This window comes from Gorilla gorilla, chromosome 3 (genome assembly GCF_029281585.2).
Source record: "Gorilla gorilla gorilla isolate KB3781 chromosome 3, NHGRI_mGorGor1-v2.1_pri, whole genome shotgun sequence".
Lineage (NCBI taxonomy): Eukaryota > Metazoa > Chordata > Mammalia > Primates > Hominidae > Gorilla > Gorilla gorilla.
In genome coordinates this window covers 8,053,264-8,070,113 of record NC_073227.2, presented here as the reverse complement: position 1 = coordinate 8,070,113, position 16,850 = coordinate 8,053,264, and the positions used below count along the sequence as shown (strand labels likewise).

At 42.8% G+C, this 16,850-nt stretch overlaps 1 pseudogene; it reads left to right on the top strand.

Annotated features, from left to right (window-relative positions):
• Positions 1-16,850, top strand: part of LOC129533287 (NADH dehydrogenase [ubiquinone] 1 alpha subcomplex subunit 8-like) — a 135,194-nt pseudogene that overhangs the window by 105,169 nt on the left and 13,175 nt on the right.

Below are 16,850 nucleotides of genomic sequence, written 5' to 3'. Positions count from 1 at the left end.
TCTAGAACTAGAAATACCGTTTGACCCAGCCATCCCATTACTGGGTATATACCCAAAGGATTATAAATCATGCTGCTATAAAGACACATGCACACGTATGTTTATTGTGGCACTAATCACAATAGCAAAGACTTGGAACCAACCCAAATGTCCAACAATGATAGACTGGATTAAGAAAATGTGGCACATATACACCATGGAATACTATGCAGCCACAAGAAAGAATGAGTTCATGTCCTTTGTAGGGACATGGATGAAGCTGGAAACCATCATTCTCAGCAAACTATCGCAAGGACAAAAAACCAAACACCGCACGTTCTCACTCGCAGGTGGGAATTGAACAATGAGAACACATGGACACAGGAAGGGGAACATCACACGTCGGGGACTGTTGTGGGGTGAGGGGAGGGGGAAGGGATAGCATTAGGAGATATACCTAATGCTAAATGACGAGTTAATGGGTGCAGCACACCAACATGGCACATGTATACATATGTAACAAACCTGCGCGTAGTGCACATGTACCCTAAAACTTAAAGTATAACAATAATAAAATAAAAAAAGAAAAGAAAAAAATATATTCTGACTGTTGATCTATTATCAAATATATGATTTTCACATATTTTCTGCCATTCTGTGGGTTACCTTTTCACTCTGTTCATAGTGTCTTTTGATGAAAAAAGTTTTTGATTTTTATCTTTGATTTACCTATTTTGTTTTTTGTTGGCTGTGCTTACGTGGTCATATCCAAGAAATCATTGCCAAATGCAGTGTTATGAAGCTTTTCTCCTATGTTTTCTATATTTCTAGTGTTATGAAGCTTTTCTCCTATATTTTCTTCTAGGGGATTTAATAGTTTTGGCTCATATGATTAGGCCTTTGATCTATTTTGGGTTAATTTTTGTGTATGGTATAAGGTAAAGGTCCAACTTCATTCTTTTTGCACGTGGATATTCAGTTTTCCCAGCACCACTTGTTGAAAAGACTGCCCTTTCTCTATTGAATAGTCTTGTCATCCTTGTTGAGAATCATTTGATCACACCTGAGAGGCTTTATTTCTGAGCTATCCTATCCCACTGTCCTCTATATCTGTCTTTATGCCAGTACCACACTGATTTTTTTCATTTGTTTTTATTTTCATTTTTAAAGCATTTTTGGTTCACAGCAAAATTGAGCATATGGTGCAGAGATTTTCCCCCACCTGCATTGATGGCCTCCCCCACCATCAAAATCCTGAATCAGAGTGGTGTGTTTTTTACAACTGATGAAACTACATTGACATGTCATCATCACCCAAAGTCCATAGTTTACATTACTCTTCACTCTTGGTGCTATTCTATGGGTTTTGAAAAACATATAATGACATGTATCTACCATTATAGTATCACACAGAGTATTTTCACTGCTCTAAAGTCCTCTGTACTTCACCTGTTCATCTCTTCCTCCCCTCTGGCCCCTGGCAAATACTGATCTTTTTACTGTCTCTGCAGTTTTGCCTTTTCCAGAATGTAGTTTAGTTGGAATCATACAGCATGTAGCTTTTTCAGATTGACTTATTCCGTTTAGTAATATGCATTTAAGATTCCTCCATGTCTTTTGTGGCTTGACAGCTCATTTCTTTTTAGCACTGAATAATATTTCAATGTTTGGATATACTGTAGTTTATTTATCTACTCACCTACAGAAGGACTCACCTACTGAAGGACATCTCAGCTGCTTCCAAGTTTTGGCAGTTATGAATACAGCTGCTATAAACATTCATGTGCAGATTTTTGTGTGGATATAAGTTTTTCAACCCATTTGGATAAATACCAAGGAGAACTAATTGCTGGATTATATAATAAGAGTATGTTTAGTTTTGTAAGAAACTGCCAAACTGCCTTCTAAAGTGGCTTTACCATTTTGCATTTCCACCAGAAAGGAATGAGGGTTCCTGTTGCTCGACATCCTTGCCAGCATTTGGTGTGTCAGTGTTTTGGACTTTGGCCATTGTAATAGGTGTCTGGTGGTATCTCATTGTTATTGTATACACTATTTGATTACTGTAGCTTTGTTTTTGGCATCAGGAAATGTGAGACCTCCAGCCTGGGTGCAGTGACTCACGCCTTTAATCCCAGCACTTGGGGAGGCCGAGGCAGGTGGATGGCCTGAGACCAGACTGGCCAACGTGGCAAAACCCAGCCTCTACTAAAAATACAAGAATTAGCTGGGTGCGCTGGCATGTGCCAGTAATCCCAGCCACTCAGGGGGCTGAGGCGGAAGAGAAAGAATCACTTGATCCAGGAGGCAGAGGTTGCAGTGAGCTGAGATTGTACCACTGCACTCCAGCCTGGGTGACAGAGGAAGACTCTTGTTTCAAAAAAAAAAAAAAAAAAAAAGGAAGTATGAGAACTCCACTTGGTTCTTTTTTTTTTTTTCAAGATTGTTTTTGCTATTTGGGGTCCCTTGTAATTCCATATGAATTTTAGGATGGATTTTTTTATTTTGAAAAAAAGTTATTGGGATTTTGATAGAGACTGCATTGCATCTGTAGACCATTTTGGGTAGTATTGACATCCTAACAATATTAACTCTTCCGGTCTATGAGCATAGGATATCTTTCTGTTTATTTGTATTAATATCTTCTTTAATTTCTTTTACAAATATTTTATAGTTTTCAGTGTACAAGTCTTTCACCTTTTTGGTTAATTCCTAAGTATTTTATTCTTTTTGATGCTATTATAAATGGAATTCTTAAAAACATGTCATTTTTGGATTGTTCCTTATCATGTATGAAACACAGTTGATTTTTATGTGTTGATTTTGTATCCTGCAACTTTGCTGAATTTGTTTATTACTTTTAATATTTTTCTGTGGAATCATTAGAGTTTTCTACATATGGGATCATGTCATCAACAAACAGATAATTTTGCTTCTTATTTTCTAATGTGGACACCTTCTATTTCTTCCTCTTGCCTATTCTGGCTAGAATTTATAATACTATGTTGATGTTAAATAAAAGTGGGCATCTTTGTCTTATTCCTGATCATGGAGGAAAAGCTTTAAAGCTTTTAGTATTTTGCCATTGAGTATGATGTTAGCTGTGTAAGCGGACAGTTTTTAAAGGAGCTTAAAAAGAGGTAGAATTGTGAAATCCTGGGACTTAATTAAAATTATATCCCCCATATTCCTAGCACCTAGTCTGGCATATAATAATTACTGAGTGAATGGACACATTTTTAAAAATGGTAGTTTCTCAAAACTGAATGAGCTACAGGTGCCTCTAAAAGGAGGGGCAATTTGGTATTCATGAGGGTGGTAAGCATTAAAGAGTGATGAAAAAGGAGATAAGAGTCATTGGGTTGCCCACTGACAAGGTGTTTGTTCCTCATTGTGGGCAACAAAGCAAAGCCACTTTACCCTTTGCTTGGATAGCCTGCTTAATTCTGGTTATTTTCTCCTTCTCTATATTAGCACTTAACAGCTAGAAGAAAATAACATATGTTGTATCTCATTGTATTTATGAGTACTGAATTAATAACTTACAGCCCATTGCATAAAAAGAAAATGAGCAAAATGCTGTAAATTATAGATAGAAGTTGTTAATGTGAGTAGAGTGTACAACATATGCCTCACTGTGCACGGCTTTGAAATAATGTGACTGATTTAAATGACTTGAGGCTGGCTTCATTTTAATGTGGAATGGATGGAAAGCATTGAGTCACCACCATTTCATTAGTAAGGCTATGTTCTTCCATTGGACCTTGGCCCCTCAACTTGAAGTAGATAAAAATTCTGATTGCCTATAGTCCTAGAATGGGAAAATCAAAAGATTTTTATTTAATATGTTGGCATATCTATTCGTGTGCACTTTTAACAAGCAAATTCTGAATATGAACTAACATGGCCTCCCTTTTCTCCTTTAACAAGGTCATCTGAGTTACAGATTTAAAAAATATGTTCATTAAATGCAGAGCTTGTTGATAACTTTGAGAAGCAGCAGGATGTAGTGGAAAGAACAGGCCCTTTTGTCTCGGTGAGAAATTTTCTGGCTGCAAATAATTGAAACTCTATAGCTTGTGCCAAACAAGATTTTAGAAGACCAAAAAGGTGTTCTCAGGATACAAGGCTATCTTACAGGCTCACGCGGGTCTGAGGCCACTCAGTCTGAGTTTCTAGGGCCATGTTGTCTCATCTCTGCTTTCCCTCCCACACCTGCTCCTTTCTTGTCTCTCAGCAGACTGGCTGTCTCTGCTCCTGTGCACATAGCCAAGCACAGCTGCCCTGCCCTGGCTTTTTATCCCTGCCAGTTCAAGGGCCAGCAGAGGCTGCCTGGCGTCTCTGATTTCCAGATTCCTGGAAGAGAGAATCTGGTTATCTCATCTTGAGTCAGATGACCACTCCTGATTTGTTCATTTATTAATTCAGGAAGACTCTATGAGTTTTGGGAACTGTTTCAGGCACTGGGATTCATCTTACCCTCATGGAGCATATGTGTGTGTGTATGTGTGTGTGTGTGTGTGTGTGTGAGAGAGAGAGAGAGAGAGAGAGAGATAAAGGAAGAGGGACTCTGAAAGCTTATTCTTTTGGGCTCGGTTGAGGGTTGTAATTTTCAGAGGAAGGGATGTATGGGCTTGGAATTTGGATAGACCTGGACTCTAATCATGGTTCCTCCCCTTACCAGCTCTGTGTGACCCTTGGGCATGTTAAATTACCTCTGTCAGCCCCAAGTTTTGAATCAGCAAAATGGGAGTAATCCTTTATAAGGTAGTTATAAGGATTAAAGTGAAATGGTGCCTGCAAAGCCAGGAGTGTAGTATCTGCCACATGTAATCAGAGCTCTACCACTTGGAACAAGTTATTAAACCGGTTTGAATCTGTTTCCTCATCTGTAAAATGGCAAAGAATATCACTTACCTCATATGCGTATTGTAAGGATTAAACCATGGTAAGTACACCAGGGTGCCAGGAATGTGTACGTAATGGATACTCAGTGTGGTCGCTGCTCTTCTTCTTCTTATTGTGAGTCACATTTTTTCTCTTCTAGTTCCCATTTGGCCGGCGCTTGCCTTGTGACATCTACTGGCATGGAGTTTCATTTCATGACAATGACATATTCTCCGGTCAAGTGAACAAGTTTCCAGGTATCTGCTGTTATTGTTGACATTTAAACATGTTTCTAGGGCCAAGTCTCAGGTACACTCTTCTACTAAAACATGACAGTTATTTTTGAGATCAGATTTGAGGACTCTTAATTGGGAATTGCTGTGTTCACTAGCCATTAAGGGTTTAAGGATTGGAGACAGGCTTTTAAAGGTTCAAAGGCAGGCTTTCTTGGTCTAATGCCACTGGTGGAAGAACATGGTTTCCACTTTTTGGGTTATACATATAATATGGGGTTCTAATGAGAGGAATATATTCTGAAAATGAAAAAATAATAGAACATTTCATTCTTGCGGGAAACAAAAGCACCAAAATTCTAGGCATATGTCATAGAAATGGGGTATCAGCTTCCCTTTTCTTTAAGTATTATATTTGGAGGTACCATTTTTAAAACCAAATATACTGGTCTCCATATTAAGTACTACAGGCTGCACACAGCCTCTGCCTTTTACCTAATGACATTATCTCAGCAAGACTTATCCTGCAAGGAGAAATCTTAGTGCTAGAAAAGCATCATAGCCAGCACTAAGATATCCCTCTCACTCCACTACCAACCTCCCAATACAACTTTTTTGTTTTGCATTTTAATCTCTACCACTTTTCTGAGATGGAGTCTCACTTGGTCACTCAGACTGGAGAGCAGCAGCACGATCTTGGCTCACTGCAACCTCTGCCTCCCAGGTTCAAGCAATTCTCCTGCCTCAGCCTTCCGAGTAGCTGGGATTACAGGCCTGTACCACCATACCTGGCTAATTTTGTATTTTTAGTAGGGACAGAGTTTTGCCATGTCACGTTGGCCAGGCTGGTCTCGAACTCCTGACCTCAAGTGACCCACCTGCCTCAGTCTCCCAAAGTGCTGGGATTACAAGCGTGAGCCACTGTACTGGGTCTCTTCATTATTTTTGATGGCTGAATGAAGAGGATATTTAAGATGGTAGGACAGCTTAGGGAGAAGGAGCACTGGATTAAGCTGGGTATGATGCAGTCAAAGGGCCTTCCACTTATTTTTTAAAATGTTAATATATTACACAGACCATATTATAATGCCATAATAAATACTTTCTAAAAAGAACATCACCCTGAATCCCATATCTCATTTAACAAAACAGCAATATGAATATTTCTATATTTCCTCCCAAACCTTAAGCAAGTTTACTCATCCTTTTTGCATGGTTGCAGTCCTGGTGTAGTTGCCTAAATATAGGGTGTTTTCTCTTAGTATTTTATCAATTTTACCTATTTTAAAGGGAGAATCAATTTACTCTTTCCTTGAAATTCTATCCCACGTCTTTAAGAAAACGCATTGCAGAAAACACAATAGCCATACGTTATACACGGGGTGGTAGTTATGCCACATCCACTAGGGGTTTTCACCTAAGCATGCAGTCTTACAAGTTCACTACCATAGGCCACACTTGGCTCAGATTCACTTAGAAGGATACAGGGCAGGAAACACGGCTTGCTGGACAGTCAGTGTCAAGCATTTCTCTTCAGTGGAGTATTTGCAAGAGTTCCAGAGACTAGTCTCTGGCTCCTCAAGTGAAAGCTCGGGTGCAAAAGGACAAGATCCACATTGGTGGATATGAGTCTTTCTTGGCTTAGATGCCCCAAAGAAGCCAGTATCTCTTAGAACTGCTCCATAGTATGCCTTCTAAGGTCCCAGCAAGGGTCATATTAAGTTACAAGAATCATTGCACTCAGAAAAGCCTAGAGCTATGACTTTCTACTAGATATTTATGCAATTTACCAAATCAGGGATCATTTTAACCATATGCTTTGTTGCCTAGTAATTCAGCTAACATTCTACCTTCATTGTTTTCTAGGGGAACTGAGATAGAAAGTTAACCCAAGGTCAAATTTATCCTTAGAGAAGGAGAAAGGGTTTTGTTACAGAACAAGAGTAATTCTTGCAGCCAGAGTTCTTGCCCAACAGTTTAATGGGATAGCTATTATTTTTTGTGTCTTGCTGCTCAGAAAAGGATGCTTTGTGATGCCACTTAAAGGACTTATTAGGATATTGGGAGAATACAGTTTGGAAGAGAAAACGCTTTGAATGAGGACAGAGTTCCTAAGACATGAATCATCAAATGAGGCTTCATTTACATTTTCCCCATTTGCTCATGCCTCATCTAGTGGCTCAGAGTAGGAAAGAAGTAGCTATAGATCTACATTTGGAATACAAATTAGAAATATAGAATGAAGTACCCACAAAGGATTAGTTTTATAAAGGTGATAGAATGATATTCATTCCAAAGAAGCAAGTTTGCCCCATCCCATATTCCACATGCCGGTGATTGGAACATAGACTTTTCCACATTACTAACAGAAATTAATTAGTTCTAATGACAAAGCAGGCTCTTGAACCTCTAGGCAGAGGAACAGTGCTGCCACACCCTCTACCCTGTGAAAGGTAGTAATCCTCAGCAGAGGGGTAATTCCAGAACAGTCTGTCCTCTGATACCAGTTTGTGTCCAAGCTTATCTTCTGTCTCTCATATATCTCATTATTCTAAAATGCACTTTCTATGCATTGTATATTACTTAGGGTAAGTTCTAGTGGATATCCCAGGCAAGTATAAACGCTTTATGTGCTGGGTCAACTGAGAACGGATATATACAGATGGAAGTGATTAATTTTGTTTGTGTCAGCACATTAGATTTTAGTCACTTTTCTATGGGTAATTTCCTGGTTCAAATTACATTATTATATTTTGGCTGATGAATTAAGACTTTCTATGAAAATAATCTGATTTAGATACGTCTAAAGAAAGTAGATTATTAGATATGTCTACTTTCTTTAGATGTATCTAAATCAGACATGTCAGATTAGACATATCAGATTTAGCTTTAAGAAAGTCCAAAACTGTCCATTCTCAGGTTCTGAGCAGGTCTTTTGCTGAGTTTCAGGGTCTGAGATGTATGGCATCACATGGCAGGTGGTACCTGAGAGCCCACCTGAGGAGGGGGCTTTCTGCTGGAGAGGGAGGGAGCTTCAGTGAGGAACCTGTGGGGACAGCCATCTGTCAAGCATTGGTCTGGGCTCTGGGGCTATAAAGACACAGAGAAAGGCATGTAAAGAGAGAAGACAAGTACAGCCTAGGGGCTATGCTGGAGGAAGCTGGAATGCTGTGGGGGTCCGGAGCAAGGGCAGGCAACCTAACCCAGATTTGCCCAGGGAGCAGCAGGGTGAGAGCTCCTGGAGAACAGGACTGGCATGGAAACTGAGCCTCCAGGATGGATGGGCCTGATCCCCATGGCAAACAAGGGAGCAGAGTTGGTGCAAAGACAGAATGCCTTCAGCATATTGCTCGTTCAGCGAAGGGCAAGTGGCCCACCACGGTTAGAGGGCATCAGGTGAGCAGGGCAGGGGAGGGGTGATGAGTAGGAACCCAACTACAGCATTGTTAGAACCTGAAGGTCATGGGGAGCCACTGAGGAATTTTTAAGCCAGACAGTGACACGGGTCAGCTTGCATGTTAGCAAGATCAGCCAGAGGGACACATTAGAAATGAGATGGCTCAGAGAAGAAACAGAGATGTAGCTCAGAGTCTGCTGCAGCATCCACCCAAGAGATGAATGAATTAGTGGCAATCAGAATAGAGAGAACAGGATGGATCTGAAAGGATTTATTTGTTGTTTGGTGGTTCTAATGTGTTTTTGCCAAGAATTATTGTTATAAATAATATTTTGATTGAATAGTGCTCCAAGTATAGCTCAGTTTTAGTTTGTTTTGTTTTACATTAACTGGGTTAAGTAGGGCTGCATGGGCCAACCTGAGACTGAACTGTTATGCTGTCAGTTAACTTGAATGGGATGAGACCCACCAGGCCTTGAGACTCCAGCGTAGCAGACAGAAAAGCCCAGGCCTCAGAAGGAGGGGCAGGAGGTAAGCCCTTGGTGTCAGAAACTCCCACCTGAATTAGGAGGTTTTCCCAATCGATAGGGGAACTGCCCTCATAGGGACATCTAGGGATAGACCTTATTGAGAAACCTAGGTGGGCAGTCAACCTCAAAAGGAGCTGTTAGGTAGCAGGACCCCAGACACTGGGCGAAAGTCACAGACAGGAGGATTCCAGCCCTTGCAGGGTGGGCTTGAGGGGAACAGAGGAGAGGTTGGAGAGAGGAGGGGCATTGGAGAGAACAAAGAAAAGGACGCAGCTCTGCATTGCTAAGGCAGCCACTCAGGCTCCAGGAGCAAAAGATAAGGTCACCAATATTTGGATACAAGCAATAGAACACCGGAAAAATGGGTAAAATCCTTCTTATCTGATTGGAATACAAAGTCTAGGTCAGACTTTTAGCAGAAGGGAGCTGGGGGTTAGACCTAGAGCTTCTATCTCAGTTCAGAATTGGTCCTAGAGCCCAGGGAGGGGACACAGGTGATGAGGGGTCAGGTGCTGCAGCTGCTTAGGGAAAGGGGACAGGGCCTGGAGCCAGTAGGGCCTGAAGTCAGCAGAGCTGGCCATGACCTTCCTTCTCACAGATTTACTCTGGGAACGCGTGCCCTGGATCAGCTAGAAACCCTGCTACGCTTGTCAGGGTCATAATGGAGAAGATGCCACTCCCACACCTGTCTCTGAGCCACCTCCAGAGGTGGAGATCCAGAAGCTTCCATGTGGGTTCTAGTGAGGGGCCAGAAACTCTTTCCCCGGTGGCACTGGATAGGAGTACAGCTTAGATATGGAGGAGCAAAGGTTTGGTGCTAAGTGGATTGAGAGAAGTCTATACGAGTCCCTCCTGGAGACAGACATTCAGGCAGGTTTGGAGTGAGCTGCCTCCGGCCTGCAGGCAGGAAGTGCCTGGCTTCCAGGGGTGCTTCTTAAGTTGGCCATTTTCAGTAGAAAACTGCCTGGAGACATGAAGGTAAACTTGGAAACATCTATTAGCTGGTGTGGGGCCTGATGATGCACATTACAGAAGGAGCCATTGCCGATATTAAATGAATATTGACTGAATTTGCTGGACATAGATTTTCACAAAACTTTTCTGGAGCACCCAGACTGCCCTCAAGTACCCACAGCTCTCTGTGTTGTGTGAGCCCTTCTGACCTGCTGAGGGATTTTGGAAGAGAACATTCCCCCGGCACAACGACTTTAAAGTGCAGAAAATACCACAACACTATTTGGTCAGGAGGCATCCTCTACGTGGAGTAAGGTGCTGTATTACAGTTAGTTATGAAGGCTTTAAGTTCAATACGGTAACTAAAATGTTAGTAAACCTCAAGCAAAAGGATTCCAAAAAAGTTGAAGTTTTGCTTTGTTTACTTTATGGTCAGCTCTAGTGTTTATAATGCAACAATTCTAATTTCGAGGGAGAATAAAAGGAAATAGCTGTGATTTTCCAGACTCCCTTCTTGGGAAGCTCAGAACAGTGTCCTCAGTGAGTTTTCTTGACTATTGAACAGTCCGTGTTAGAGCACAGTTTATTAGTGCTTTTTAAGCTCCTTTATTTCTTACTTAATCCTTCCCTACATCCTTCTAAACAACAACTAAGACCTGGGCACTGATGTCTTGAAGCTGGGATCTTTAGATTTATTGCACTTTTTAATATGCTGATGGAAGCAAGAAGTTGGTTCTTAAAACTTTCCTTCCCAGATGTTTACCCTTTTCTTCCTGAACGTGGGAATTTAGAGGAAACTCATTCATTCTGACTGCCCATTTGGAATGTGTGATAATTTGGGCATGCCAAGCTGACATGGAACTTTGTATTTTCTATTAAAAATAGCTTTGCCAAGCACATTTCTAGTATCAGTAATGGAACTGTTTGGTCTCTTTCAGGGTAAAGGCCATTTGTAGCCGCCATTTTTGGCAATGATATTTGTCTTAAGAAACAAGCATGATAGCCGGGTGCGGTGGCCACGTCTGTAATCCCAGCACTTTGGGAGGCCGAGGTGGGTGGATCACCTGACGTCAGGAGTTCGAGACCAGCCTGGCCAACATGGTGAAACCCCTTCTCTACTAAAAATACAAAAATTTGCTGGGCATGGTGGTGCACACCTGTAATCCCAGCTACTCAGGAGGCTGAGGCAGGAGAACTGCTTGAACCTAGAAGGCGGCAGTTGCAGTAAGCCAAGATCATGCCATTGCACTCCAGTCTGGGCAACAAGAGCGAAACTCTGCCTAAAAAGAAAAAGAAAAAGAAATAAGGATGATGCCAGGCATGGTGGCTTACACCTGTAATTCCAGGGCTTTGGGAGGCCAAGGCAGGTGGATGGCTTGAGCCTAGAAGTTCGAGACTAGCCTGGGCAATAGTGAGACCCTGTCTCTACAAAAACAAAAACAATACAAAAATTAGCCAGGCATGGTGGCACACACCTGTAGTCCCAGCTACTCGAGAGGCTGAGGTGGGAGGATCCCTTGAGCCTGGGAGGTGGAGGTTGCAATGAGCTGAGATCATGCCACTGCACTCCAGCCTGGGCATTAAAGCAAGGCTGTGTTTCAAAAAAAAAAAATAGAAAAAATGAAATAAACATGCTAAAATTGATAATAATTTTTACCTATTTGCTTAAAATTTGCTACAATATATAGTACTCAATTTCTTCTCTTGTCAGAGTTACTAGTGATGTTACAAGAAAGAAAATCCACCAACCTTTTTTTTTTTTTGAGACGGAGTCCTGCTCTGTTGCCCAGGCTGGAGTGCAGTGGCTCGATCTTGGCTCATTCAAGCTCTGCCTCCCAGGTTCACGCCCCCACCATTCTTTTAATGTTTTATAACAGTGAGACATTTCAATTCCCTCTGGGCAAATTAATGAGATAGGATCAATGTCAGTGTCAGTCCTTATAACTGAGGAACTCCTACAGATTGCATTTTTTCCCTTGAAGTATAAATTATGGTATTCTTTTTATTTCCTGTCCTTCATTCAAGGAGACAGATTTTATGCTGAAAGATGTGTATTTTCCTATTCCATGCCTTTAATACTCATGAAACAGTAAAAGAAATAAACTTAATTAAACCTCTCATAATGTAACCAGAGTCCACTAGATGATATTCTCTAGGGTACAAGACGGAAGGAATCCCAGAAGCACGTAAGGTGGCCCCAAATTAAAGAAGGTATTAAATTTTAAGTGCAAGATATAAATGCTTCCCTATTCATTACCTAAGGGGGTGACAAAGAATAAAAGAATAAACTAGGTGAAAACTCATTCCTTCAAACTGATGCTTCATTTTTATAAAGAGAAAAGAACACCCGTCCGTTACCTCAAGTTTTTCATTAACTCAGTAGTTCTTTCCAAACCATGAGTCACCGCTGTGGGGAACAACTCAGACCTTTTTTAAAAATCCTGCCTGAAAAAGAGAATATGTCGGGTGGGTGGTTTTAAAAGTCCCGAATAATGGCTGTTTTATAGCTAGTAGCCCACTGTTGTTAAAACCTCACAGCGTCTCTTCTCCCCAGGCATGACGGAGATGGTGCGTAAAATTACTCTGAGCAGAGCAGTGAGAACCATGCAGAATCTCTTTCCTGAGGAGTACAACTTCTACCCTCGCTCATGGATTCTGCCTGACGAGTTCCAGCTCTTTGTTGCTCAGGTAGATGGCACTCCGTCCCCATGACCCCTGAATTATATTATGGTTGCAACTGTGTGCTGGGTCCTGTGTGCTGGGAGCTGGGACAGGGGGTCCCAGGGAGCTGCGACTAAGGGAGCATCTTAGCAGTACACAGTAGGTGTTGGCGGCTATCAAAACAGCTTGCAGAGTTGAACGAGTAGGGTGACAGGTAGGTAAACTGAAGAAACGGGTCTTGACACAAGGAGACAGCCCTAAGGCGGATATCAGAGCTGGATCATGGAGTCAGGACGCTGGGGAGCCGGGGAGCTGGAGCCGGAGCAGGTGGTTGGGCCCCCAGGTAGGATGGGGCCGCTGGGGGAATCCTGGAGCCGTGGCCTCGCCGGCTTCCTGTGGCCTGAGATGTGGGAGGTCAGGCTCTGTTTAAAGGCCAGGGAGCAGGTCTGACAAACTCATGGGGAACCTTTTAAGTGTTTTGCTTTAAACTTGTTCCAGAATCAATTGTCAAGTGACCCATTCCATCTCGAAGCACCATGTTTGAGCATGTAATACACTGGAGCCCTCACCACTGATTGTGAAGTGGAACTCAGAATTGCCATTTTTGTTAGCCTTTTAACAGTTTCATTTAGGATCCCTTCAAAGCCTTTGTGTACAAGTTTCACAGTCTGTCCCATAACTCTGGGGTAACTATACAACCAATGCCTGTCTAATTGTGATAAGGCTAACACCATTTACTGTTCCTGCTATGTTCCAGGCTTTGTGCTAGAAGTTTAACATTTTTTATTTATTTTTATTTTTGTGTTTTTGAGACGGAGTGTTGCTCTGTTGCCTAGGCCAGAGTGCAGTGGTGTGATCTTGGCTTACTGCAGCTTCCGCCTCCTGGGTTCAAGCCATTCTCCTGCCTCCACCTTCTGAGTAGCTGGGACTACAGGCGGGTGCCACCACACCAGGTTTTTTTTTTTTTTTTTTTTTTTGTATTTTTGGTATTTTTGGTAGAGATGGTGTTTCACCATGTTGGCCAGGCTGGTCTCAAACTCCTGACCTCAAGCGATCTGCCCGCCTCAGCCTCCCAAAGTGCTGGGATTATAGGCATGAGCCACCACGCCCAGCCCACATTATTTCTTTTAATCTTCACAGCAATCTTGTGAGGCTGATTTTATTATTATCCCCATATTATGGATGAGGAAACTGAGGCTTTGAAAAATTTAGCAACTTGCTTGAGAAGTAAGGTTTAAAACCTAGAGCTATTTCCAAGGCATATGCTTTCTATAGTCTATTTTATTGCCTCTGTATTGTTTTGGTTTTAATATTGAATTATAAAACTTGTAATAAAATTATCATTTACTAAACACAAAAACAGCTTGAAGTGATAATTTTTAAAGGAAGTTTTCTCTGAGATGGTGGTCACATGGGTTTATATACATTGCTTAAAATTCACCGAACTATTAACTTAAAATGGGTGCATTTAATTGTATGCAAGCTATGCTTCAATAAAGTTAATTTTAAAAGATAACTCTCAGCTGTTCCTCATAATTACCCCCCCCCCCGAATGTCTCTCTTCTGTGGCTCTGCTCATGCTGTTGTTGCTATGTGGAATACCTTTCCTTCCCAGCTTTGCATCCAACTACAGTCATGAGTCACTTGACGGGCACACATTCTGAGAAAAGTGTCATTGGGTGATTTCATCATTGTGCCAACACCATAGAGTGTGCTTACACAAACCTAGATGGTATAGGCTCCCGCACATCCAGGCTATATGGTATAGCCTATCGCTCCTAGGATACAAACCTGTATAGCATGGTACTGGACTTAATATTGGTAAGTCTTTTTTGTATCTACACATAGAAAGGGGAAAATACTGTATAAAAAATGAAAAATGATATACCTATGTAGGATACTTCCCTCCACTCCCCACCGTCTCAGGCGAAAGGGTTTGGGGTCAGGTATGTTTACCCTCCACTCCCCCCGTCTCAGGCGAAAGGGTTTGGGGTCAGGTATGTTTACCCTCCACTCCCCACCGTCTCAGGCGAAAGGGTTTGGGGTCGGGTATGTTTACCCTCCACCCCCACCGTCTCAGGCAAAAGGGTTTGTGGTCAGGTATGTTTACCTTCCACTGACTTTTCAACTTCCGGCTCCTTCATTGCTCCAAAATCCTAACTACCGCAAGGAAAAAACACACAGAGAGGCCGCAGCACAGAATCAAGAGACATGCAAGATTAAACTACACGCCTGACCACACATGAACCCTGGCAGCATGGCACAGACACAGTGAGAGACACGAACATGGGGTCAAGCCCACGCATACGGTGACCAAAGGAACTCCCAGCTTGGTGGCTCCCATTATCCCAAGGGCCTGCACCGAAGCAGGTGAAACCCACAAGGGCCCTGCACCTATGTCCACTGAGGCATAACCTGTGAACCAAGTCCCACATGAGGGTGTGGGGCCCCCAGAGTACACTCAGAGCCACTTGGGAGCATCAGGGAACACACCCACTTGGGTGACCAGAGCTTGGTTGAAGACCCAGCTGTGCTGTAACCAGCAGTGAGGCTGGATTTTCACCCCAATCTTCAGGCTGCAAAGCCGACATGCATTCCACAGTGGCCCCCCACCTCCTGCTTTGGCCTAGAGCTACTCTGCATCTGGAAGCTGATGGACAGTGAGAGTTAGCCTCATCAGTGATAGGAAAAAATGAGCCCAGAGTCCCCCTGGGGGTGCCTGTGGGGCTGAGAGAGGCTCTGGAGGGAGGTGGATGAAGTCCAGATCTGGAATTCTGCACTCCAGCCTCCTGAGCTGCCAGGACTCTGGACTGCTGCCCTCAGCAGGAGTTGAAGCAGTAGGACCACCCACGGTTCTGCCTGAGGTCACCCTCTGTTCTTGGTGGCCCTGGCAATCAGAGTCCCAGGCACTGGTCACCTTTCATTCACTCATTTATTTATTTAAGACAAAGTGTTGCTCTGTTGCCGAGGCTGGAGTGTAGCGGCACCATCTTGGCTCACTGCAACCTCCACTTCCTGGGTTCAAGCAATTCTCCTGCCTCAGCTTCCCAAGTAGCTGAGGTTACAGGCACGCACCATCACATCCAGGTAATTTTTGTATTTTTAGTAGAGACAGGGTTTCGCCATATTGGCCAGGCTGATCTTGAACTCCTGACCTCAGGTGATTCACCTGCCTCAGCCTCCGAAAGGGCTGTGATTACAGGCGTGAGCGACTGGGCCCGGCCACCTTTCTTCTATTCACAGTCTGCCCCTCGTTTTATTGCTTGACTGTTTAACTTACATCTGCCAGGCGAAGAGTCAGAGCCCTGGCATTGGGAAGTGGTCAACTCATGGGTTGGTAAAAATAATTTACCAACAATAGTATAGGTTTGAAAAAGGAAAGTTTATTAGAAAGGAATCACACTGCAAAAGGGTGCAGTGGGGTGCCTTATTGAGAGAGGATTGAGCATGCTGCAGTGAATTTTCCTTAGGAGCATTTATGGAGCTTAAGAGGGGAGCTTGAGGGTAATTTGGGACACATTAGCCACGTAGGTTATAATAATGATTACATTTGTAGACGTTTTGGTGCCTTAATGTAAGCAAGCATTGCAAAATGAGTTTCCACATGGCATTTCAGAGATGTATGGACATTTTAGTTACTTATAAAACTTGAACGAGGCCTGGAACCAGATGCCGACTTTAGATACTAGAGAAGTTTAATTATTATTCCCAGGGAAGGAGTTTTGCCTCCGGATGGCCTGTTTGATGGTCACCAGGGGGTCTTTGCTCCCTTCCAAATTCCGCAAATTAGGAGTTTTTTACTCCATTCTCTGTTCAGTGGTCACCAGGTGACTTTTACTCTCCTCAGCAACTGCCACCCTTTCTAGACTGTAAATCTTCCTGAAAGCAGGGATCATATCTGTAGTAGTCCATTCTCACACCACTATAAAAAACTGCCCAAGACTGGGTAATTTATTAAGGAAAGAGGTTTAATTGACTCACAGTTCCCCATGACTGGGGAGGCCTCAGAAAACTTACAACCATGGTGGAAGGGGAAGCAAATATGTCCTTGTTCTCATCGTGGCAGGAGAGAGAAGTGCCAGCAGGGGAAATGCCAGACATTTATAAAACCATCGGATCTCATGAGAACTCACCCACTATCATGAGAACAGCGTGGGGGAAACCGCACCCATGATCCAATTATCTCCACCTGGTCCCGCCCTTGATATG